Raw genomic sequence first — 8021 nt, 5'->3', positions numbered from 1 at the left:
GATTCAAGCAGTAATTTATCTAAAAGTTAATTACCAGCCATTAGTTCACCCACTGAGCTAGCCCAGCAGTCTAAGTTGAGAGTGAAGGAAAGGGGGAAATCATACAACTTAACCTTTCGTGCAGCCACAGGTTTTTTCAGAAAATAGAGAAACAGAAGTAATACTAAAGGAGAGTCTCAGTAATAACAACAAATTCCTGCAAGAAAAAAAATCCCTTAGACCTAATTGGTCTCATTTCATTTTTAAATGAATACATGCTGCATTAAGAAACAGCAACCTGTGATTAAAACAAATCCCTCTAAGCCTGTGAACATACCATAAAATAAAAAAACATTCTGGTGTGCCTAGGTCAGCCCATCTGCAGTAAATTTGCTAAACTGGGGAGAGGGAGAGCAGATACAAACTTCAGATAATTTCTCTAAAATTTATTAGGGCTTCTACAGTAAGCTTGTCCTTCATCTTCAACGGTACCCATGGGAAATAACAAACCATGAAGACAAACAAGTGACAATCACGATGAACCATAATTTTGAATAAATGAAAATGATACCATTCAATAAATTATTCCACAGCACCAGTAACTGGTATATTATGCAGGCCTCATCAAAACAGTTGACAAACACAATGACATTGAGAAGTACATTATTCCATCTTGATTTTGTTTCGCCATCTGTGAGACTCCACAATTAACATACCCTACCATGATTTACCATTTTGTTGAACTGGAATATTGTATGTAGATCCACAGGTTTTGTGATATAGACACTTAATAGATAAATTGATTCACAAAAAGAGAACCAAAACAAATTCTAAAAACTTGGGGGCACATTAAAATAAAAATATTAACTAGTACGCTGCTTTGTACACTTGAAACTAATTAAAAAATAAAATAAAAATATTTGGCATTCATATAAATGACTTATTATAAGGTCTATACATTTGCATCCTTTTTTGAAAGGGAATGAACTCCAGAGCCAGATGAACTGGGTTTGAACTTTTGTTCTGCTAAGCTACATGACCTTGGGCAATTTAACTTTTGCTGTGCCTCAGTTTTCTCATTAGTAAAATGGGGATAGGAATAGTGCATATCTCGTGGGTTGTAAGGAGAATTAAATGAGTCGACATGTGTAAAACACTTAGAACAGCATCTGGTGGATGGAAAATACTTACTATACAGGAGTCAGTTGTTATTATTTCTATGGTTCTAGAGGTAGGGCTCCAGTAGGGTGCCGTTGTAGCGTGACCAACACAAAATGAGCCCCTTGCATATTTCTAATGGCTACTGACGTTGGACATCTTTTCATGTGTTTTGCCATCTGCATATCCTCTTCAGTGAAATGTCTGTTCATGTTCTCTGCCCATTCTCTAACTGCACTGTTTGGTGTTTACTGTTGAGTTTTGAAAATTCTTTGTAAAGAACGTAGGTGGTTTGCAAATATTTTTTTCCCAGTCTGTAGCTTATCTTCTCATGCTCTTCACATAGTCTTTCGCAAAAGTGAAAGTTTTTAATTTGGTAAGGTCCAATTTCTCAAATATTCCTTTTACGAATCCTGCTACTTGTATCAAGTTTAAGAACCCCTGCAGCAAGAGTCACTGCACTAGGACGAGGGTGACCAACTCATTCAGGTTTGTGCAGCACTTTCCTGGTTTTAGCTTTGAAAGCCCCGCATCCTGGGAAACCCCTGCATCCCAGACAAATAGGGACAGTTGGTCACCCTAACTAGAACCAATGGACTGTCCCTTTTTTGCTCCACAAGAGGCTCAATGGCATAGCAGGGGGCCTGGTATCAGGGAGACGGCCCGATGACCCCGAATCAGGACATGATGTCACAGACACACAAGTAGTTATGATGCTACCAAGTTCTGACTGGCACAGGTGGTAATCATCATTGCTTCTCTCACGACGAGGGGTATCATGCCCTGGAAAGGCAGGCTGGCAGGGAAGGAGAATTCCACTTACCTGGTCATCCCACTGTCCTTCCCGAGCTTTGGATTGGAGTCTGTACCTGAGGCCGCAGTTCTCACAGCTGCCGCCCACATCTGGTTCAACCCTTTGGGCCAGGAGGCCTCAGGCCTCACTGCACACCAGACTCCCGAGGAGTGCTTTCAAAATGCTGACGACTGGGCCCCCTCCCAGACCAAATAAATGTGACTCTGGGAGACTGGACATGGGGCCCAGACATCTCTTAGCTGAAAAGACTCCCCCAGTAATTCCATGAACAGCCAGGATTGAGACCCTCTGCCCTAGGAGGTAAACTGCTTGAGAACAAAGATGAGCTCTGTCTGCCACCATGGTGCCCACAGCAGCTAACTCAGTGCCTGCATCTAGTAGGCATCTGGTACACATATATTTGGTCATTTTAAAAATGAGTGACAAATACAGAAATGATCAAAGATTGGGACCAAGTACCATTTACTTCGTCTCCTCTGCTTGGAACTGAAGAATCAAGACTAGTGCAAGATAAACCGCAAAACAAGCGGTTTAAAACTCAACTGCCTATAACTCAAGCCCGCAAGCCCTTCCCGGTCTCCCAAAAAGTTACTGGAGCTGAAAAGTCAAGAAATCCCTGATTGCATCAATGGGCATTTTTATTCCCATCACTTTACATATAGATGCGTTGGCTCTGGGACAGTGAGAGCTGTAACACATCTCCAGGTAAATTAGAATCTAGAGCTCCTGGCAGCAGCGGGCATCTCCAGGGAGCTTGTTAGAAATGCAGATTTTCAGGCCTGTCGCAGAACTACAGAATCAGAATGTGCATTTTAACAAGATCGCAAGTCATTCCCATGCTCATTAAAGTTGGGGAAGCACCCTGTCTGATGGCTGAGAAGTTGTGGGAAAGAATCAGCTGGTTCCACGAGGAGGGGCCTCGGCCTGGGACAGTGTTGGAAGGGAAGAGACCCTCAGACAGGTTGGGGGAGGGGTGGAGCCACGCCAGAGGCCAAATCCCAGAGCTTTGCGACCTTCACAAAACGCCCAAACATCATCTACGGACTTGAATTCTTAACTTCTCAAGTGTAAGCCTTGAGCTTGACAGATTAATGAACCGGCAAACCCACAGCAGAGGAGAAGAAGCTAGAGATACCAAAGAGTGTGTTTATTTTTACTTCCTGAAGGCTCTGGATGAAAACAAGGCCACAAACTGGTAGTGAGTACCGTCCTGAGATGGATGGAAGAATGCACTCCTGTCTCTGAATTACCCTGCGGCTGAGGCAAGTTCTTGGGGGTTTGCTCAGGGACACAGGGCAGGTGGGCCGCCCCGCTCCCTCCCCCACGTGGCCAGAGTTTTGTAATTCCCATATGACGTCCACTGTGCTGGGCGATCCCCTCATAGCACCAAAGGACAGCACTCTAAGATCGCTCAGACACCCCTGCTTGCCTCCCGCCAGCCCCCAGTGGTGTAGTGAGCCTGTCAGCATCCTCACCAGCGTTTGCAATTGGTGGCTATTATTTCCTCCATTTACTTCATCCTAAAAGCAGCCTGCTATGGGGTTCGCAGAAGGAAAGGAGTGGCTGTGCTGTCTTTTCTTTTGTATAACCGGGAAACTTATACATGCGAGGAAATGATTTATGTTTTGCAAATTCTAGATACCAACTGTACCTCTTTATGCATATTTTCTCTAGATTCTGGCATTACCTACGCACCCTTTCCTGCAGAGGCAATAGCTGACACCCACCAGAAGTACATGGAGAACAGCTCCCCTACCAGCGTGAACATCAAGGGAAGAGCTAACCCCTCAGCTCACTCCATCCTAAGGGCCTCTCAGCCCTCAGTGTAACTTCGCTACATAGACACAGAAACACAGACTGGGAGAGCTCTCCCGGCTAGAAACAGTGTTGAAACAATTACGCTTTGCCCTCGATAGAATGGCTGAACCTATTTTCTTCTTTACATCATACACGCACAGAAAACATTTTTCGTGCTCAGGCCGTGGCTTGAGGCAGTTTTTGCATTCGGCATCAGGAGGAAATTGATTAATGTGAATGTTTTAGCTGTGGTTGTTGTTTGTGTATAAACTTTTGTTAAAACAAGTACGGCCGAATAAATGACCTTTATGTAGACACCTATTAAGGCACTAAAAGGCTTGGCTACATTCATCTGAGACGCGTACACATAACCGAGTGGAACAATAAGGGGATCAGCAGCTGCAAGGGGTTGAATTGAATTCTTCAACAATAGAAAAGTTTTTCAGACCCAAATACCAGCAATCAAAGAGAATTTTTGCAGATAATCCAAGAGAAAGAAAATAATAAAATTAAAAAAAAAAAAAAAACGCGAGCCAACTTCGCACCAGTTAGCATAAGGATGCCATCTGAAACATGTCAGCTTAAGAGCAGACCCTACCACCATTCTTTTGCCCAACTGCAGTATTCAGAACTGTTTCCCCCAAATAATCCCAGATGGCATGCCACAAAATTTCAATTCATTTTAAAAGCTTTCTTTGCTGTTATTATGTGATTGAAAGTGCAAAACCAAGTTGCCATTCTCTTGACCACTATTTGCATTGGCTATTATCCCCTAAAATCCCCTTTAAACAGCTACATTGTCAGCCCATAGGCCTCATTTAGAACTACAAAAAAGCCCAGATTAATTCGATCAAAGAAAGAGCCAAGTACAAAATGCACTTTTCAAATTGTATCAGAGTGGGTTCGCTTTACAGATCGCTTGGGGCAAGAACCTCAGGGGAAAGAACGCCCTGAAATAAAGCTTGGTTATGAAGCGAAATAACTAGGTTTGGCGCCTTCTCTGATTTGTTTGAGCACCTCAAGGCGACACCTCCAATTAAAAATTCTTGGAGGGAAATATATTTCAATATGGATGCGGAAACAGACCCCCACAAATGGCAGCACCACATTCGTAACCCTGGGCTCTCCACCACCATTCTTAGGAGGCAGTTTGAACTTCGCATGGGTAACCTGGTGAGCAGTAGGCATTTCTGAAATCTCAAACACTGCATCAAGCAAGCCAAAGCACTTCGCCCTTGTAAACATTTACATCGACTTTTTTTCACCCCATCCCCCGAGGAAATGTTTGAAGTTACCACAAGAAAATAAATTGCTGGAAAACGAAAGAAAACGGTGGTGACAGCATTTCTTTGCACAAAACAAAACATGCTAAGTAAAATTCGGGGGGGAGGGGAATCCCGGGATTATAAACAGGCTGCAAGCCCACTTTCTACAGGCAGGCTGACTAGCTGTGGATCGGTCGGTCGCGGGGTTTGTGGGTTTGTTTTAGTCTCACCTGGGGGTCTGGAGGTGGGGGAGAAAGCTGGGGTGAGCCAAGCTGGAGTTTGGGTTTCTTAGGGACGTTCCATTTAGTTTCCTAGGTAGGGTTAGCAGCGTCCGTTTCCACTGGAGATGGTGCAGCCGACGCTGCAGCCGCCAGCTCCCTCCCCGGCCTGTAGCTGTTCCCTTCAGCGGCTGCTTTTGTGCGCTGAGAACATTTTACTCCTCGGTAAACAGCTGCACAAAGGTAGGGCTACAGGACGAGTGCGGCAAGATATGCAATTGCCTCTTCAGGGATCCAGCCGGGCCAGGAGGGTGCTGAAAGCACAGACAGCTGCAACACATATAAAAGTCATTTGCAGGAGCAAGGCACCGGGTGATGATTTCAGCCGGTTGTTTCAATCTTTTGCTTCAGGAGGGATGCACTCAACGTCCTGGGCTGTCTGTTGTTCCCCTAACCCACCCTGGACACAAAAGAACGTCATGCTGCTCTAATCACATCACATATAATGTTTAGAAAGGGCACACTTACCATAAAACACGGGTCCTGAAGTTCTTGGTCACGTGCTTAGCTAAAAATGCACAGGGCTAATAAGTTACTCAAATTGCACATAGGTGTTCCCCAACCCCAACAACCAAATCCTCATAATCATCCTGAGAATTATCTAGAAAAAACAAATATGCAATTAAAAAAAAACTCTTCACATTGGAAATGTTGCCCCACCTCCCACCCCAGAAGTCAGGAAGACAAGGGAAGAAGGAAATGGTGAGCACAGATACAGGAGAAGGAATATAAATTTGAATTGTTTGCAGTGAAGGGAAACATTCAATTGCCCCCTAAGTCTTCTAAACAAATTATTTGGAGTCTTTTCCTGACCGTGCTAACTGTTAAGGACAGCAACACAGTCTGAAGAAAAATGGTTCTGGTTTTTGGAGATCTGTTAAACTTTCTGAAATTCTGCAAACCTAAACTTACAAAGAAAAGGGAAAAGACAACTACATCTATCAATTTATTGAGACAAACTGTGGCACTGTGAGAAAACATATCCACAGTCATTTATTTCTAAAAGAATTTCGGTGGATTGTTAACTAATGGAAATGGGAATGTTTCCTGTGACTTTTTATGTAGGTGTCACTGGAGCCCTCATTGAAAATACAATTACTTCCCTTTGATGGTAAATATTTATTTGATGATGAGTCATGAATATTCCAAGAAAAATAAGAGAAGAGGATCAGTGCCTTCACTGTTACCACAACTGTCAGGATTCAGAGTCCCACAGGGAATCATGAGAACGTTGTTTGAGGCAAATCCTTTGAGTTTCGTTTTGCTTTTTTTTTTCAGAGGGGCAGGGAAATAAGGGGGGGAAAAGGTGTCGTGGTGTGCTGTAAAAGTCTCTTTGTTAGGAGATCTGAAGTTTGGTCCTGGCTCTGCCTCTAACTAACAGAATGACCTTGGGCTACTACTCACTTTCCCTGCTCCAGGCCTTACTTTCCTCATCTGTAAAATAATAAGGGTAAACCAGGTGATTTCTAAGGGCCGACCCAGAAGTAACATCAAAGAGTGACGAGCGGTGTTCCTCTGAAGAATGCAGATAATAGTAATAGAACGGTTCCAAAATAAATTTCTTATGTGCTGTCTACGTAACAGCATAGCTCCACTAGAGCGGGATGGGGACGGGGAGGTTTTCTCGTCACCTCCTGCTCTTGGCCTCTGTCTTCTACACATAAATTAACTTAAATGTGGTCAATTTTAAATTAGACATGAGGTTTCTGGCAGATAGCTATAGCAATTGATCCCAAATCTGGATCCTCCGTAGGAAAGCCTGTTTTACATATCCGGCCATTAGGCCCAAACTGTGAGTCTTCTAGAAAAAGTCTCTATGTTTTCTTCAGTCAAATGGGAAAACAGGATGGCAGTTGTGAAAATTATTTGACAAACATATCTCGTGGGCATTTCGTATTTGTAAAGAGGAAGTCTTGTTTTAGTTATAAATACTTCCATTACAAGTATCAGCACCCATGACTTCAGTCAAGAAATATTTATTGAGTGCCTGCTTTGTGCCAAGAACTATTCCAGGCCTGGTTCATAGATGGGTCAGTAACGATATTTTAATGCCAAACCAAAACAACATAAGACAAAGAAATAAAACTTCAAAAAGAAAAGACTGCAGCTACATCACTCAGGAGCGGACATAAAGAAAAGCAATGAAGGGAGATTCTCCCTGTAGGCAGAGCTCTGAGCTGGATTGCTGGATCATCCCCTCCCTACGGAGTGGTCTGAGGTATAGATATACTGAGATTCTGGGCTGTGGCTTCACTGTTCGGTCAAGTCCCAAAGGGAACAAGATTAGAATACTGGGAATAAAGAGGTCTGAGGAAAAAGTATGTGGATGAATCTATGGAAGTAGACACGAAGTGTTTAGATCTTCATGCCTTCTGTGTCCCTACTAGACAGTGTCGGTCCCACATAAGGATCTCGCCAACCAGATGGACAGAGTGACTTATCTTATGGACATGAGCCAGTCCTTCTTGCTATTGCTTGTGCAATAGATCCATGCTACACCATCACTTCCATCCTTGCTACCATACTATGGGTGGGCTAAAAAGCATAAATTACCCCTCACGACATTGATGTAGCTACTACCACTGCTGAATGGCCAATCTGCCAACAGCAGAGACTGACGTTGAGACACTAACGTGGCACTATTGCTCCAGGAATTACACTTCTATCTCCTCCCACCTGACATGGAACAGTAGTGGTTCTTTCCAGGCGGCTTTAGACAACATTTTCCTT

Source organism: Rhinolophus ferrumequinum, chromosome 26, assembly GCF_004115265.2.
Source record: "Rhinolophus ferrumequinum isolate MPI-CBG mRhiFer1 chromosome 26, mRhiFer1_v1.p, whole genome shotgun sequence".
NCBI lineage: Eukaryota > Metazoa > Chordata > Mammalia > Chiroptera > Rhinolophidae > Rhinolophus > Rhinolophus ferrumequinum.
This window is presented reverse-complemented; position numbering follows the sequence as displayed.